This window comes from Trematomus bernacchii, unplaced genomic scaffold, assembly GCF_902827165.1.
Source record: "Trematomus bernacchii unplaced genomic scaffold, fTreBer1.1, whole genome shotgun sequence".
NCBI lineage: Eukaryota > Metazoa > Chordata > Actinopteri > Perciformes > Nototheniidae > Trematomus > Trematomus bernacchii.
The window spans coordinates 12,918,463-12,937,317 of NW_022987714.1; the positions used below are offsets into that span (position 1 = coordinate 12,918,463).

Genomic DNA, 18,855 nt, shown 5'->3' on the forward strand with positions numbered 1-18,855 from the left:
CACACACACACACACACACACACACACACACACACACACACACACACACACACACACACACACACACACACACACACACACACACACACACACACACCTTATTCAATTTCCACAATATAATGAACCTAATACTGGTCTTGTACTATTTTATTCTCACTGAAAGCTGACACAGAGGTCCAAGTGGGCAAAATGAGAATTAATCAACACCACATGAACTAGCTTGTGTTCACATACAGTCCAACAGTTCAAATAGTGCTTAGTGTTACTCGACTGTTAATACATTTAATGAAATTAAACGTTTCAGTTTTTTCAGTGTAGGTGTAAGCAGCGTTATTGATGGGTAAACCAACTAGTAGGTGTTATCATCTATGTACACGGTTGAATGCAAGAATACAAGAAAATAAACCCAACCTTTAGAGGCTTTTATATTCCAACCACATTGTATCCTTAAGCCAACCAAGTAGATATTTGTTGACAATCTTAAATAAATGTTAGTTTTTTTGCCTTAACCTAAATAATTGGCTTTGTTTCTCTTTCAAAATGTTACTGATAAATTGGACTGGCATGTCTGTACCAAATTGAATTGCAATCTTTCAAGGATTTGTGAGGGTTTTCACCGAAAAGCACAAATGTCAACCTCGAGATATATAATATTATGATTCATCTTTTCCGATGCAAAAATGTACAAAATGCAATTTCATTTCCTATTCATTCAGTGTAAACGTTGTACTGCTGCTCGTCCGACTGAAGAAACCAAGGGGTCACCAAGTTATGAGAATTCATCCCACGGATAACATGTCCGTTCAAAATGTCGTGGCAATCATCATCAGATCATCCAATAGTTGTGTTATTTTAGTCAGGACCAAAGTGGTGGACTGACGGACGTCCTTTGCCATACCTTATATTGCCTAAATTCAAAAAAGTATTCAAGGAGCACAGCACAGACTGTGTGCTTTGGTTTTAAAACATGTCATAGTTGCAGCATGCCTCAGCCCTGCTTCTTAGTTTGGGCCAGATGTTACGATGCATGTGTAGAACAGGTGGATCTCCAGCTGCATCACAGTAGCAGGGTTGCAGAAATCACTGAGCCCAACCCTGTCTCCTAGAAATTACGTTCCTACAAAACTAAACTGCATTCTCAAATACGTTTGTTCTGAACATATCTTAAATACGTTTATTTTCTACATATCTTCTAGAAACCTATTTTCTCTCACATGACGTTTGTTATGAACGTATCTTAAATACGTTTGCTTTCTACCTATATTTGCCATTTCTTTTCTAGCTTATAATAATGATAATAGTCATTTATTATTATCATTTTAGAGCAAACTTATTTTCGCGCTGGCTGGCGGCTGACTTTTCAGTTGACCAAATCCGTTATTATGCTGGTTAATGGTTAATAATCACAATATTGTTTGTAGTCGTTTCATACAGCATTCTCAATTACGTTTAACAAGAAACGTCTTTTGTCCCACGTTACGTTTGTTCTGAACATATCTTAAATACGTTTGCTTTCTACCTATCTTTGACATTTCTTTTCTAGCCTATAATAATGATAATAGTCATTTATTAATATCATTTTAGAGCACACATTTGAAATCGACGATCGGGCTTGATATCCTATGGTTAAATTAAAATCAGTAGGCGAGGCTGAAAAGTCAGCCGCCAGCCAGCGCGAAAATAAGTTTGCTCTAAAATGATAATAATAAATTACTATTATCATTATTATAAGCTAGAAAAGAAATGGCAAATATAGGTAGAAAGCAAACGTATTTAAGATACGTTCATAACAAACGTCATGTGAGAGAAAATAGGTTTCTAGAAGATATGTAGAAAATAAACGTATTTAAGATATGTTCAGAACAAACGTAACGTGGAAGGAAATACGTTTCTTGCGAAACGTATTTGAGAATGCAGTTTAGTTTTGTGGGAACGTAATTTCTAGGAGACAGGGTTGCTGAGCCAGAGCCAGGTCAAGCAAAATTGCAGAGCGTAATTTCTAAACCGTCCACATTTTGAGGAGCTACTGCGTTGTGACTGCATGCAGAATTAAATTACTGCAGTGTACAATGGAAAATGTGACTTATTTATCCATCCATCTATGCATTTTTGGTTTTCTACCAGTTTTATTTAATTAGGATGTTTGCGATTATAATATTCAGCCTTGATGAAACAACGCAAACAAGAAAGAACCTTGGGGCTTATTAGATTTTAACAAGGTTTTTCTGAGCATCTTTTCTCTGCCATAATTACAATGTGTATTTCCCCTGACGGGCTGCAGCACTTTTCTTTATAATCACTCGCGTTCATCAGGATGCAAAATAAGTCGCAGACAGGCATCCCTTCTCTCTGTTGCTCACATGCAGTCACACACTGAAGACAACAGAAGGCCAGCATCGCTTCATAAAGAGGTCAGAGGCAGATAATGACAGGGAAAACAGTATGTTTCCTTGATGAGAGAACCTACTAGCGTTTAGGAGCAAGGTAAACACAAGCAAACAATGTTTACTCACATCTAATGAATTAATTCATGAATTCCATCAGTGAGCAAGGCAGCCCATCAGCGAAAAATATATACTCTTTAAGGTTTTTCCGCACTAAATAACAGGTTAACATAACACTGACAGCAACAGTAAACATCCTGCTGTCTCCTCTACGCTGGAAATGTTTAGGCCTACAGGCTCGCTCTTTGAAGTTGTCTGTTTCAAGGTTATACCTGCTTAAATATGAATTCATTTAAATTCCCATTAAAATAAAACCCATCATAGCTCTCTTCAACTTGTTTTTATGTGGGAAATAAAATGAAAATGTATCAGCGCATCTTTGCGATTGAGATCCCCTGAAGCCTTGCTTGACAAGGTTAACCACAACACCAGATCTGAAGGAAGGGAGCGAGGTTTTATTTTTTTCAGCACAGGAACAAACTTCAATCATTCGGGCTGAATGTGTGTCAGTTGCAGGGCAAAGTCTTTAAAGTGAGATATAGATAGATTAAACACTGGTCAATCTGCTGCGGAGCTATATAGTCAAAATCATGGTAGCCAACAGTTGCACACGCAACAGTGACCTACATTAGTTCCATTAGGAGAAATGCGCTCCAGTTTCAAAAACTATGCAAAAAATGTTTGAAAACACATGCATATGAAGAAACATCTTTACTAACACGTCACCACAAGTGCACAGCATTTAGAAAACATTCACCAACTTGATGGAAAAATGTGCAGTGTTTAACAGATGCGATGCATAAAAAAACCACTGCAAATACTAAATGCTGCAAATACACAAGTCTGCAAGAAGCATAAAACACAACAGAAAGGGGGACACAAAAGGTGGTGCACACAGCTGGGAACGAAGAGCTTGCTGACGTTCGGGCTTGGCCAGCTGTCACTGTTGCTGAATAGTTTTGTTGGCTTATTCTAACAATGTGATCGCACCTATTAATTGCATATATACTGAGAAAACACAACTATGAAACAGACTAACTCTGAGACAGTGACAGTTGGCCAATTTCATATTCCCTGAATGTCAACAAGCGCTCAGGTCCCAGCTGTGTTCATCACTTTTAAGTGTCCCCTGGTTGGTTTTGTGTTCGCGTTTCTTGCATCGTTTTGTTTATTTGCAGCATTTAGTTTATGCATGTTTTGTCAATTTGGCAAATGTTTTCTAAAAGCTGCGTGTTGACATCCTTCATCGCTACTAAACCAGATATAAATCGATAATATTAAGAACATTTAATCAGAAAAGTACAAATGAAAGGCAGTAAAACAGACTGGATGACCTCAAACTACACTACACGCCAGTTTTCTAGTGACATTGTCATGTCATGTCAGCCAAAAGAATGTAATCAACTCAACAGACAACCAGTCACTAAGGCATGACACCGTGATGAATATGGATATGGATGGATCAGTGGCTATGGAGAGATGACAAATGTCCCGAGGGAACACAAACTAACGTGTGAAATTGTTTTGCTGTTTGTCACACTGTTTGAAAATCAGCCCCTTAAATAACCATTTTGAACTTGGAGCCAAAATAAATTCCAGAGGTCAAAAGTCATTCCCTGTCCTTTCAAACATATGATTGCAATTGACTGGCCATCTGGCGCTACAGGAGAAACAGAGGAGGCTCTGAGTCATAAACAGAGTGTCAGTGACCACTCGCTGTCTGCTGCAGCAGTGCTGTGTACTCTGTTGACTTCTAAATGTACCCGAGCTATAAATATTATATTTAGTTTCTGCTTCTTCTGCATGCTGACAACTGAAAGCTCCAATTAAAGATCTTTGAATATATGTAAAAGTTCATACTGTAAGGTTGATTTTCATTTTGTATGTCTATGGCCCTGTCCCAATGTCCACACTCACAGACCTGACGCTCTGCCCAGAGGTTTGAGAAGGGCTCAGGGTTGTCCTGTTGTCAAAGTGCTCAAGGGCTGCCACGAGGACTTTTACAACTTTTTATACACACTTTTCTCAAGTCTGAAGTTCTGCAGATTTTGCCTCAGGGATTTAGCGACATTTCATTGTGTTCTGATGTTTAAAATGGAATGACAAAATAAAAAACTAAATAATTCAGTGTTCTCTGACAAGAACAAGTGTACAGGTGCATAGTTAACAAGAACTGTGCCTGCTTGTTTCTTTTTCTACCGTATTATGATCATTCATTTTAGCTGATCTGATCAAACTACATGAATAACAATATAATTATATGTTCTGTTCAGTTTTGCACATTACAGATATGATATGTTGCACCAGGTATATACAGTTCATATATATATATATATATATATATTTGTATATAGGTTATAAATTATCTATTTCCTTTTGTATTATTCACTTTAACTTTAATAAAACCCACAGCTTATGTTATCTTTTTATCGGATTTCAATTTTAGGATTCTTTTCAGACCTCATTGACTAGATATTCCCACACACAGCATTTTTAAATATAGGCAACTTTGATTTTCAAATAATGAGTATACTGGAGCCTTTCATTTAAATGTGGGACCAGCAGTTCAGTCTGGATGCAAAAAAGCAACAAATGCTGCGTTGTGCATAGTGGGTGGGGGTGTGGCTGAGCATCTGTAAATACATTCTACAGTAATAAATGATACCAGATGGCACCAACATGTTATCATATGCTGTGACTTTATGCCTCTTCAATAATGCAAACTCCATTGGCAGATTTAAGGAGCGGTGAACCTATAGGATATTTGCAGATAAGGTCATGGCTGTATTTAAAAGTGTATGTTTGCCAAAGCATCGAAGGATATATTTGCCAAGCCATTTAACAGCCATGCAGGAAAGAAAAAGCAGAAAACTTCCTGCCAACTGAAGTAACACCTGTCAATCAAACACCTCGGCAACACAGACACACACACACACGCACATACGGTCCAACACACACAAATCCATAAGCAAACATAATTTTCACGCACAAGCCGACATCCAGTGAGGCATTCAAGCATTCAGGCAGATCGATAGGCTTTCAGGAGGCCAGTAACACCCAGGTTGAGCCCCTGAGGCTCCGGCCAAGTTACTCAGCACTTTCTCTGGCCACTCAAGAGGAGCCATGCTGGGCTCTGGGCCAAGAGCCAAAGACAGGAAAGAAGCATACGGGTGAGAACTAAACTTTTGACACAAAGTAAGTCTGCCACTTCTGTGACAGCAACCATCATTATCTTCTCAGAGCGTTAGTCTACAGTTCACTTCAAACGTCCGGTCGAGTTGAGGTATAGTCTTGGTTGATGCAGGCCAAAGTGCACCGTCAAGGATTTGGGGCGTTAACAGATAACCCTTCTGCATCACAGAATATTTTCAATATAAGTGTAGTTAAAGCTGCTCTTGTTTTCAGTTCCTTTTCATTGTTATTTCTGTTATGCCCTCAATACATTTCAAGCCTTCATTTAGAACGTTGATTGGACCAAATACTTATTTCAGACTCTTTGATCAGCTAAAATAAATGTTTCACAAATTAAAACATAAAAACAACACCATCAGGGACAATCCTGATTCTCCATTCTGGAAAGCACAAATCAAGTATTTTCAGATATGTTTTTTATTTATTTGTTGATGTTGTTGGGCTATATTCAGATATCAAGCAACATGTTTCAATGGAAATAACTTTATTTGTGATTCTGCCAGAAGAGAGGGGATGGACAGAGATGAAGGTGGAAGGAAAATAGACACTGGGGAAGATTCAGCTTGTTGTGGGAATAATCCTTTGATAGGTTTTTCCTGATTTGTAAAGAATAAAAAGAAAGGAAATACAATAGCTAAAACAAATCTATATATAAAAAGATGAGTTGCCTTTCATTCTTTGTAGTCAATTGATATGTTTTAATTTGACCGTTAAAACATATTTTTGTTTACTATTATCTTCCAGTAGTCATCAATCAACATAATAGTAATGTATATATATTATTAAAACAATATTACAAAGAAGCAGGCAGAATTGGTCATTTGTAGTGCTTCTGTCTGAGCAATACCATATTCTGTTTTAAATCCTTCTTCTGAATGTATGTTAACCCAAAGTTAAAACTTTTGCTGGTTGAACAAGTAAAGATATAAATACAGATAATTAATTGAGAATAATAAAGCATATTGACAATACATGTCACCCCACGGCCCATGTGTTTATACGCACAGCCGTATAAGAAGAAATATAGTATGCCACATTTTGTGTGCTGCTTTCAATGTGAATATTAGGCCGGTTATTAAGTAGGTAATGTTTGACTCAAATATGAAGCACAAATATGTAAAATCAACTTGACAGCATTACCAATGCTGAATGACACCTCTATTCTTTTTGGAAAAAAAAGGCAAATCTAGTATTTGTTGGGTTCACATGTTTGTGGTCTTATCATGAAGGAATAGGTATTCTAAAATAACACAAAACAGATACATAAAACAGATTGTCACTAAAACAGATTGTTCCAGCTTATAATTGGAGTGATACTTTTTGAAGTGCATGAACATAAAATATACAGGGGATTTCAAGAGGGGCTATCAAATAATGAGGTTTGGATACTCGCGTGGATGGTTTGTTTGCAACAAACCAAAAAAAGATAACTGTGGCTCGTTTGATGGGTGTCCTTTGCAGCTGCTACTGACAGAAGCCATGTTTAAAGACAATAAACATATCTTCAAATGGAGGAAACAACCGCATGCAAACCTCAAATGGAGGAAACAACCAGATGCAAACCTCAAATATAGGAAAAACCGCATGTTACCACATACAAACACTTAGTTTTACAAATGCAAATTGGCAGACAAATGCACACATTTACTACCTACAACAGACCATGTACATACAAGACAATTAATGACTGCTTGATCATCTTAATTATTAGAGATAATTATATCACGTTCTGTTTAATTGAGGAAATAAAGTCCCTATTTACCAGTAAAAATACATTGTTCTAAATGGTCAAATGAATTGAAGTTTACATTTTATAGTACAATCGTGGTTTTAATCGAATCTGTGTTGCTTCAATAGCCCTGAGGTTACGACAAATACAATCGCAAATGGTTAATCTTTGTTCCATAAAGTATACAGTATCACCACTTTCACATCAAATTACATCAAAATAAGAAAACATTTCCATAAAATGCCAACCAAAGAGGATATTATCTCCACTGCCCTCCACTCAGCCCTGACACATCTTGAAAATAAATGTTGATTTCAGCTCAGCATTCAACACACTCTCTTTGAGAAAACTGAATGGCAAACTTATCACCCTGGGCTTGAGCACCACACTCTTCAACTGGATATTACACACACTCACAAACAGACCCGAGGCAGTTCAAATAGACGATCATACCTCCTCATTTCAGTGTTGAATATGGGAGTGCCCCAGGGCTTTGTGCTCAGCCCCCTACTGTGTACACACACAACATGACAAGCACTCTATTTTTGAATTTCATTGATAACACTTCCATCATTAGCCAGATTAGAAGCAACATTTAAGCAAGTGTTGTTTAAATATTACTTCTGAACCAAAACAAAAATCAAGGAGCAGTTTAACATCAATGGAACTGTGGTGGAGCAAGTTAAGTTTTAGTTTCACGGGAATCAGCATCACAAACAACCTGACATGGTCAAGCAGCCACATTCTCAGCATTTTTCCTCAGGCTTTAAAGGCACCTGAACTCATGATTCACAGCCTACAACAACACATAGTTTGGGCTTTTTGATTAATGGGAAAGCACCCACATGTTGTTGCACAACGCTGTGTTGCACAGTGACAATAAGTTATCATTATATCCTCCAAATAATTATACCACACAAAAGTTGCAGGATGTGAGAAACACTGGGAATGAAAATTAATGTTTTAATTCATCCATTATCCTGAGCAATTTCTCCTTTATTAACTTGTTTTTTTCATCTTCAAAATTAAAAAAATTAAAACTAATGCAATATTACTCATGCTTATAAAAATTAAACCATATCTGATATTTTTCACACACTGTCAAAACTGGAAAGTGCTATCGACGTAGTATCCAGTGGTCCTTACCAGAGTGAATTACTCAGTGAAGCTTTCTGGACAAATTGATCTCCTGAGTGCTGTTAAAAACATATCCTAGCAAAAAACCAGAGCATAATTGAAAGTTTCCAAGGTCAGTACAAAGTTTATTTCTCTCCCAGAGTGACAATGCAGACCTATAATCCAATTTGACAGCAGCTTTTTGCGTATTACCTTGAATGCGTGGTTAGCGATGTAACCAAGCGACAACCTCCAGGGCTGAGCATTAAAGGGCCCATGTCATGTTTTTCCGGTTATTACCCGTCCCCTTGTGTGTTATGAAGGTTTTTTTGCATGTAAACGGTGTGCAGAGTCACAAACCCTCAAAGTACACCCTGTAGCGAGTAAAACTCTAACACAGAAAATACCTCCCCAAAACGCCTTGTTGGAGATACGTCATTGTCCATTTGATTCTTCCATTTCGTTCCGGGTACGGCATGATGTCAAGCTGTACCCGGAACGAAATGGACCAATCCGTGGAGCCGTTACGTTACGTCCGCGGAGCCGTTACGTTAAGCCCCCGCTGATTGGTCCCAATTGACCAATCCACGGACTTCCTCACACACACATCTGTGTGCAGGGAGCAGGCAGTTCAGCTGATTTCTCCTCCCTGGATGCAGGCTGATAACAGACAGTTGGGAAATTCTCTCTGCAGACCCATTCTCACTGCGTTTATCAACCTTTTTCTTACTCAATATCAAGCCACACTTATTGTTTTTACTTCGGCTGTGACTTTGTGTGTGCTCAGGATGAGTTTGGCTGTGTTTGGCTGTGTATCGCTAACAAGGAAACAACACCTCCACGGAGCTCAGCGCGATTCACAACGTCCCGACCAATCAGAGCACACTGTGCTCACAGGGAGGGTGGGGGCTGGAGCTATTGGAGCTACAACGAGCCGTTAAAGGCAGAGAGTGAAATTCAGTGAATACACGTAGTTTACAGAGATGCTGTATGAGAAACCAATGTGAGTTTGGAAAATTGCACAAAATAAATCTATTCTAGTAGACCTCAACAATGGAATTATGATCAGTGGAAATGGCCATGACATGGGCCCTTTAAAGCTAATTGTGTAAGGAGGCGTGTGGCACAGTGGATAGAGCGTTGGTGTTTGGATCAAGGGAGCCCAGGTTCAAACCCCACTGCAGTCAGCATGTCGTTGTGTCCCTGGGCAAGACACTTCACCCGAAATTGCTTCTGTGGGGATTGCCCACAGTATTGAGTATGTAAGTCGCTTTGGATAAAAGCGTCTAACAAGTAACATGTAATGTAATGGCCAAAAACTGCGGTTCGTCTAATGGCTGAATAGTGTACCTGAGGCTGGCTGCAAAAAGGGAGCAATCTCCATAGACACCCATGTTAGAACACCCTACTTTAGGGAACAGATAAACATGTTTACACCATGGCTCTGTACACCAACAAATAAATTGGTCTCTATAGTTCTCAAAATGTCACAGCAGCAATAATGATTCTGCTGGGAGGACTTATTCCACTTTTATGAAGAAACCTCTACATTAGCAATACATATACGTTGGACTACAATTATCAAAATCTTGAAGATATTTGGTTTATAGCATTTCAACAAGAAGAGTAATGTTTTAAAAGCCAAGTCCACAGTTGCGCACCTTGATGAATATGATTGGATGATTCAGTTCAACTGGTAGCCAAGCAGCTGATGAATTTGCCACTGATGATGAAGCCTGAATGGTGCAGCTTTTCAAAATCTGCAAAGATGTTTCTGAGCTGAGCTGATGTTGACTGCAGTCTCTGATCATTTCAGGTCATCACTTTCTTTCACAGTCAAGATGTGCCAACGTCTGGTCAGAATAATGTAATATTAATCCTGACAGCTCCTATCTGCTTGCCAGAACCTGTTCCCTAAAGGCTTTGAAAGCTGCAATTAAAAACATCATGTTACTAATTGATGAACACCCTCTTAGTGAACAGCCTGCATTGAATTAAACATGTGGAGTTTATTTTCCATTCCAGGAGTGCTGTGAATGATGTTTGTTAGACCCACTAGCAGATGTACTGCAATTTGCATCAGAAATGTAAATGTATTTCCTGTTAAGTAGGTTAGGCAGAGATGACACACGAGTATAGGAAGGAAGCAAGAGTGATCGGGGGGCGTAAGACGGAAAGAGAAAGTGGGAGAGACAAATGACGGAAACAGAGGAGAAGGCAATCGAGAGAAAGAGATAGTATATCAGATGATTGCCAATTGCACGATGATTGCAGATGGGGTCTTGGCACTAGGGTCCCTGTGCCCCTGATGGCCTTTGATTGCAGGCTTTACACAGCCTCTCAGGGTTGCTGATACCAGTGTGTGTGTGTGCCAGAGGACCGAGATGGCAATTCACAGCAAGCAGCAGGTGTGTTGACAGAAAGGTGAGATATCGATTTGAATGTCATACAAGATCAATGTAATACTGTAAGTATAATCAAATAGTTACCTTTTAGCATCAATTTAGGTCAACTAAAACACAAAACACAAAACTGAAACATGACCTCATGAGATCACTTATTCTTCTGTGGCTACTTTGTTTCTGTATAAACAATGGGTTAAATGACTGTGTATGTACAATGTTTTGCTTGCAGTGGAGAACCCAGACAGAATCAATGTACAGTATTATTGCTCGTTCAGCTCATTGTCATGGTTTTTCGGCTTTCAATTGTTCACCCTCAACTCTTTCATGGTATTGTTTTGTTTGCAGTCAGCATATGTTTTAAGTGAAAAAGCTAAAATAACAATATGTGAGCTACCTGCCCTTTACCAAGCAGAGAAATATATTTCCCTCAGGAGTTAATGGAGAGCAAAACAGCGCTGAAAGGAAAATAAGTTAAGAGAGTGATTCAGCGATGACACATTTTTGTAGGCCTAGTCGAAAGTTAGCATGGCAAAGAAGTGCCTGGACAAAAAGCAATGGGATTTTGGTATAGTTTGCAGAAAAAAAGCTAAAGGTAAAAAGAAGAAGAAGAAGATTCAACTTATTTTCATTACGTAGTACAGGTACTACGTAACAAAACGGTTTCTCTGCATTTGACCCATCCTAGTGTTAGGAGCAGTGGGCTGCCATTATGTACGGCGCCCGGGGAGCAGTGTAGGGAATGGTGCCTAACCACAAACACGTAAAAAAAAACTATTTTGAGACGAGGGAAACGGATGTGGTACAAAGCCTAGTTTGAATGTAAAAAGAGCCATACAGCAGCCCACATAAGGTAACTGTGTAGTTAAAAAATCACATTTACTTCTTTCGTCTACCATTTACGCATCTCTTTCTGGGACATCATTCCCTCCATTTTGCACCCCACCCCTCCTAACTGCCATATACCAGCAGCTTCCAGTCACAAGTTGACCCACATAAGGTTGACTGTAGCTGGGAGCCAGGTGCACCGGGGACCCCACATGTGTCCTGTATATCTCTTTATTCACCTCTTTACCCATAGCACCTGTTACAAACAGAAACTATGCCACTGATACATATGGATATGGTACATGGCTCAGATTTGCAAACATATTGTAGTTAAAAAACACCCGCCCACAAACTTACGTAGCAGTATATACACACACACACACCCTTGCATACCAGTAATGGCCTTTCCTGTAATTACAGTCATTTGTCACAAGCACACCTTGATTTATGGTCAAATTAAAAATACACCGGAAAAGAAGCTGCAGGTCCCGGTGACTGCTGCTACAGGAGGTAATGAATGCTGCTCCATTACGGGCGTGAGAGTGGCATGATCTGGATATGCACCCTGCCATGCAGAGAGAAGCGAGGGGGGGAACATCAATCCAGGCATCCCGCAGTCTCTGGATGACAGAGTGGGCGTGGATGCTTGCGGTGGCACTGAGTAGAGGGGGGTGGTGGGTTAAGGGTAGTGTAGGGCAGGTTCCATTGCCAAAATTAGTAAGTAGGGCAACACTGTGCTCTTCTTAACTCACAGTACAGGGAGAATGTTCACAAACTGCTCCATCTCCATGCAGGGTATTTCTTCTATAATTTCATTTCTAATTTAAACAAAAAACCACAAGATAAGAACACATTTGGCTAGCAGGCCCGGAAACTGGGCAATGCTAATAAACAGATGGATAAAATATGTTCCTACTATAAATATAATCCCTCCAGTCCTACTATTCCCTTCTTTACTAGGGAACATCTGATAGCTGCAAGTCTAAAGTAACAGTGGGGAAATGATGAGGTACTCAATGACATCCCAAAAGGGTTGAGGGGATGTGCTGGTTGAAAACAGAATGCAGTATGTAATGCATTAAGTGGGCGGACTGGAGAAGGAAATAGTGTATCAGCATGAGCAACATTTGAATGAAGTGAAGCTCATGAAGTATGCAACCTTTAAAGGAGAGGTGTCATGCTTTTCCGGTTATTACCCGTCCCCTTGTGTGTTATGAAGGTTTTTATTAGGGCTGTCAGTCGATTAAAATATTTAATCGCGATTAATCGCATGATTGTCCATAGTTAATCGCGATTAATCGCAAATTAATCGCACATTTTTTATCTGTTCTAAATGTACCTTAGAGGGATATTTTTCAAGTTTTTAATACTCTTATCAACATATGAGTGTACAACTATGCTTTATATGTTTGTTTATTATCATTTGAACAATGACAAATATTCTCATGAATATTAAACACAACAACCTCTAAACATTACAAATATTCGCCTCAATTCAACCTAGAACCTCTCTCATACAATACTGTGTGTGTGTGTGTGTGTGTGTGTGTGTGTGTGTGTGTGTGTGTGTGTGTGTGTGTGTGTGTGTGTGTGTGAGAGAATGTGGAGGATCGTTGGAGCTATGTGCAGCTCAAGGCATATATGCCTGTGTGTATGAGCTGTGTTGCGGCACTATCCGTGCTGAGTGTGCTGTCTGGCTACCTGCATAAAGTCAAGTGCTCGGCGCAGTTGTCGGCGAAATGTCGCTCCTCTGTTTTCATTGAAACAGCTCCTTATATCCGTTAGCTCAGCTAGCTAGCACCAGATGCTAACAACAACACGTAAGGTGTGCTTCGCTCGCGCCACACATACACACACCCTCCCGGTCCTCCCGATGGCCAGTCCGGGCCTGCCAGTGAGCGTGGAAGTGTGGTCTGCCACAAGCGGGCAGCAGGAGCGGGGCTGTCAGCATCAGCTTGTAGATGGTATTTTAAACTCGATGCGCTCTGAAACTACGGCGGCCGAGGACAAAAAATACACATGCGTTAATCGCGTTAAAATAATTAGTGGCGTTAATTTTTTTTTGCGTTAACGCGTTATTAACGCGTTAACTTGACAGCCCTAGTTTTTATGCATGTAAACGGTGTGCAGAGTCAAAACCCTCAAAGTACACCCTGTAGCGAGTAAAACTCTAACACAGAAAATACCTCCCCAAAACGCCTCGTTGGAGATACGTCATTGTCCATTTGATTATTCCGGGACGGCATGATGTCAAGCCGTACCCGGAATGAAATGGACCAATCCGTGGAGCCATTACGTTACGTCCGCGGAGCCGTTACGTTAAGCCCCTGCTGATTGGTCCAAATTGACCAATCCACGGACTTCCTCACACACACATCTGTGTGCAGGGAGCAGGCAGCTCAGCTGATTTCTCCTCCCTGGCTGCAGGCTGATGACAGACAGTTTGGGATCGTGGCGAAATTCTCTCTGCAGACCCATTCTCACAGCGTTTATCAACCTTTTTCTTACTCAATATCAAGCCACACTTATTGTTTTTACTTCGGATGTGAGTTTGTGTGTGCTCGGGATGAGTTTGGCTGTGTTTCGCTATGTATCCTAAACAAGGAAACAACACCTCCACGGAGCTCAGCGCGATTCACAACGTCCCGACCAATCAGAGCACACTGTGCTCACAGGGAGGGTGGGGGCTGGAGCTTTGGGAGCCACAACGAGCCGTTAAAGGCAGAGAGTGAAATTCAGTGAATACAAGTAGTTTACAGAGATGCTGTATGAGAAACCAATGTGAGTTTGGAAAAATGCACAATATAAATCTATTTTAGTAGACCTCAACAATGGAATTATGATTAGTGGAAATGGCCATGACACCTCTCCTTTAAAGCCTCGAATAAATCCCAAAACTGATAGGCTGCATGATGGAGTATTTGATGAAAAATAAATATATTCTTATAGTGTGTGTTCGTGGTGCAACAAATTCCCTGTGTGCTCCAAACAGGAAGGACGGCAAACTTTATCACATAAACTTAGGGAGCAGAGCGGAGAAGCAAGAATAAAAAAAGATGAGAGAGCTGTTCCATTTGTCCAATTTATCTAAAACCACTAGGCTATATCAGAATTCAAGTACTTTTAAATTGCCTCAATGATAAAGTCCGAGGCAACACAAGCGAGAGACAAGAAGCGTGCCAAAAAGGAGGTCTTTGGGGCTCAAAGCAGTTAATATGCCTTGGGCCTGGTGCCAGCCAGGAGAGCTCCACGTCCACCGACTGCAGCCGAATATAAAGTGGAAGTCTTAACTGCGAGCAATGCCAAGCCTGGAGAGTAGCATCCTCTCCACGTTTGTATATTTTCTAGACTCACATCTTAAGGAATGCTTAATTAAGGCATGTGAGTGATGCTATAGAGAATGCTAAAGGCGGTTCTGTTTTGAGGAGTAATCATGTTTGGTGGGGGGGGGGGGGTGTTTGTAGAAAAAGCCTCTCGGAGCCCTGGCCGCGCTCTGCAGGATACAGATAAGGTAGCTCTCCTCATTTCTTCTCCACGTTTTATTTGCTGTCAGCGTGGAATGCCCTATAGCTTCCCCACTACACCATAAACTGTAGTTCCAGCAAAGGTTTCCATTAATTAACACAACATAATGTATTCTTATGATGGCCTCTTCAAAAAAGGCATACTGCAGGCTATAAATGTTCATGAAGAAGTCCAGTTTCTGCACGGTAACAGCATCACTGATGTTATGAACCGCCATTATTTCTGACAGCCTGCCAGGTTGATGACAGCAGACTGCATCAGCTTTACTGCCACCACAGCTTGCAAAACTAAGGTGAGCTATAACACCATCTGAAAATCAATACATGTCGTTGCTGTATTTCTCTGCATCAAGGCAGAACCCACTGAGAGAAAAAACTTATTTAAGTAACTTTTTCAGAACTGAGAAACTAATTTATCCTTCAGTAAATGTCATTCCCCCGCCTGGCCTTCTAATGTGTTTCAACCCTGTGGAGACATTGTTTGGTATTTGGAACACTCAAAATAAATATGCCACATGTTTTTTGTAATATGTAGGTGAAGCCAGCATTCAAATGTGTGTGTCTTTCAGAAAATGTGTCTACGGAATGTGTTGTTGTTGCAGTGAAACAGAAAAAGCCTTGTGTCAAATGGGCAGCATTGCATTTTATTGAATAAAGGATAAACTGTGTTGAGCACTGTTATCCGAGTCCATTTTTCATTGTATTCAGTGTTCAGCCGGATTGGCAGTCCTCACCAAGGGGTCAAACATCTCTTGCACCTGAATAAACTAGCGCCTTGGTGAAAAAGCAATTTCAAGGCTTTTCTATTAAGCCTTTTATATTTTGAAATTAATTTCTGCTTTGTTCACAATGGTTTTCAATTTGCGCTGTAGTCTGTAGGCAATGCGAGGTTAATTGTGTAACACTTCAATCTCGCAGTGCAGATGTACAGATTCTAGCGCCTTTTTTGTTTAATCCTTCAAATCACATTCAGATATTTGGATGAAAGTGATGAAGTTCACGTTGATTGGAAAAATGAGAAGTGGATGAATTGTTAACCTGAACTGTGCATTTGATTATTTGTACTCATTTAAAGCTGATAGCATTGACAAACTACATTCAAATCATACAATCTAGCAGGATAAGAGATCAGGAACACCATTTAACATGATGACACACATAAGTATCTGTCAATGAACAGAAGTCTGTACATCGTCGACATATTTTTAAATGCCTGATATTCTAAGACGTCTAAGGTCAAGAGTTGATGTCAAAAGTTGGCCAGCTAAACTAAAGACGGGATGGAGTCATTGGAGGACCAACCAAACAAGAGAAAGGACATGTAAAAGATGGAGTGGCAAACAGAGCAGGGGGAGCACCAAGAGTGGGAACACCAGAGAAAGAGGAAATGTTAGCACACCACACGTTATGTGTTGGTTTCACGGATGTGGCCATTAGACGAGATGGATGTCCGTGAACCTGTGTCTGCGCCAACAGGCATCTTTCGCTAACAGACCGCCCCTCCGCTGGTTATTACATAGGGAGGTCTACAGCAGGTGGCACAGGGCTGAGCAGAATTTACATACATCTGCATGTGTCATTGGGCCGCAGCCTCTGGCACTCCGTATGAATCACGCTCACACTCAGCAGACAATTTGTTCAAATTGAACAAAACAGAAGGGAGAATGGTATCAACGCTCGGAAAATCCATACATCTTGGTGAGTTATTTGTCATAGTAAATGTCTTCTCAAGAAAGCTACAGACACTTACTGTTATTTCACTTTGATCATTGTTACGAAGCACTCGCAATAGATCGATCCATTTAAGTGTTGTAGAGAAGTCAGTGACAAAATCATAGATAATGACATATTTCAAGTTGAGTGCTGCCTTATTTGTCTCCTTTGTAGTTTGTTTTGATATGCTGTTGGCCTTTTTGTTTTTGGACATGCTGTTGAGCTATAATAACTGTTTGTGTTAGTGCTTTGCATTTTTAAGACACCTAAACTGATCAAAAACCATATAGCGTTTCTGTTGTGAAGCTACACAGCACAGTATACTATGTAAGCTTTCATCTGTTCGTCTACTGGAAATCCATGCTAAGCATGCACATACATTAATGTGTGTACTGTATGTGTGTGAGCGTTGATATGCCGTTGCTCCTGTCTATAACTCGTGAGCACTGGGACCCCCATGGTGAGGGGTGTTTCTGCTGACAGGAGCATATTCAAGGTAATAAAACCACTCTGTCGTCCCGGAGCCGAGCGCTAAAGCAGAACTGACTTATGTCTCTTTCCACACGCGCCACTGAACCCCCAGATGACAAAATGCCTCGGTGGCTGACCGAATCAAACACAAGTAAGCCGAAAAAGTAGATTGGGAGAGAAAGTTCTCCGATTTGTCAGGTTTTTCCCGTCGAGGTAGGAAATTATGTATTTTCAGTTGGAAAAGCTGTCTGTCAGTGAAGTGCCACATAAAAACATCTACTGAATAAGAACAGCTCTGCAAGCACTGCATAGTACTCGAGCCATAAAAGAAGTAAACTCATGTGTATAAAGATACAGCCCATTACGTGCATGTCACAGAAGCAGGTAATGACATTCTATAAGAGCATTACAGAGGGATGATGAAATAAATAAAGAAGTGGCTGAATAATGAGAGGGGAAAGGAAACAAGCTCCGCCATGAATGATAGACTGCATTAACAAACTACAAATTATTCCAAATTCAATTTACATTATTTCCATGGTATTTCATCATAGAAAACAACAACAAAGCAAATTAAATATTGAGCAAATGAATTAGTGAAAGAGTTCCACGTCTTTCTAGTAAAACGGCCGTAAGCTGACTGCACCTTGTGGACGTGTCTGCAGCCATAACTCACAACCCCAGGGGGGGGGCAGCCTGCTAGCCAGCAAACATTACTGCTGATCTCTGTGCAGACAGAGTACAGCCGTGCTGATAGGTATTGCCGGAGGGTCCCAGAGGAGCAGGCTGGATAAGTTGTGGCAGCAATACAGAGTTGAGATTGGACATTGCAGTTTCCCGAATGCGGGAGTCTGCGGGGAATATAACCGGACCTCTGTGGTAACAAAAGGGGGACGGGCTGCCTCCCCACGGGCGCCGAGATGAAACTGAGCCTCCGCACTACTGTCTGATCGGAAGTGAACCCTTTTGACCTTCCCCTCAACTTTCTCTTCAATGTTTTGATTATAAACCTGCTGAAATAAAACACATTTCAGCATGGAGAATAAAAATACAACCGAGGCTTTAGAGAGTTCTCCGGAAGTCGACTGGAACATGGTAGCTGGTGTACCGGGAATGAGAACTTTTTTTGGTATTATTATTTGTTTGTACTTTGTTATAATTATTATTATGAGTGAGAAAAAAAAAGAAAGAATATATATATATTATTACTATTGTTGTATGTTTTGTTTCTGACATGTTCAATACATTTACTAAAAAAATTTATTAAAAAAAGAAGCTCCAGGAAAAAGAAAGTCGCAAGGCAGACACACATGCATTTTAAACAAACTACACACTCGTTCGCTGAGCTGAGCAGCCCAAAGCAGTCATCAAGTAAGAAACAAAAGAAGAGAAAATATTATTTTGTAAATATCATCCAATCAAGGGGAATAATTCAT

General features: G+C 40.2%; 1 protein-coding gene across 1 annotated transcript in view; it reads right to left on the reverse strand.

Annotated features, from left to right (window-relative positions):
• Window positions 1–18,855, reverse strand: part of cdh13 (cadherin 13, H-cadherin (heart)) — a 361,634-nt gene that overhangs the window by 249,028 nt on the left and 93,751 nt on the right. The window lies entirely within an intron of this gene.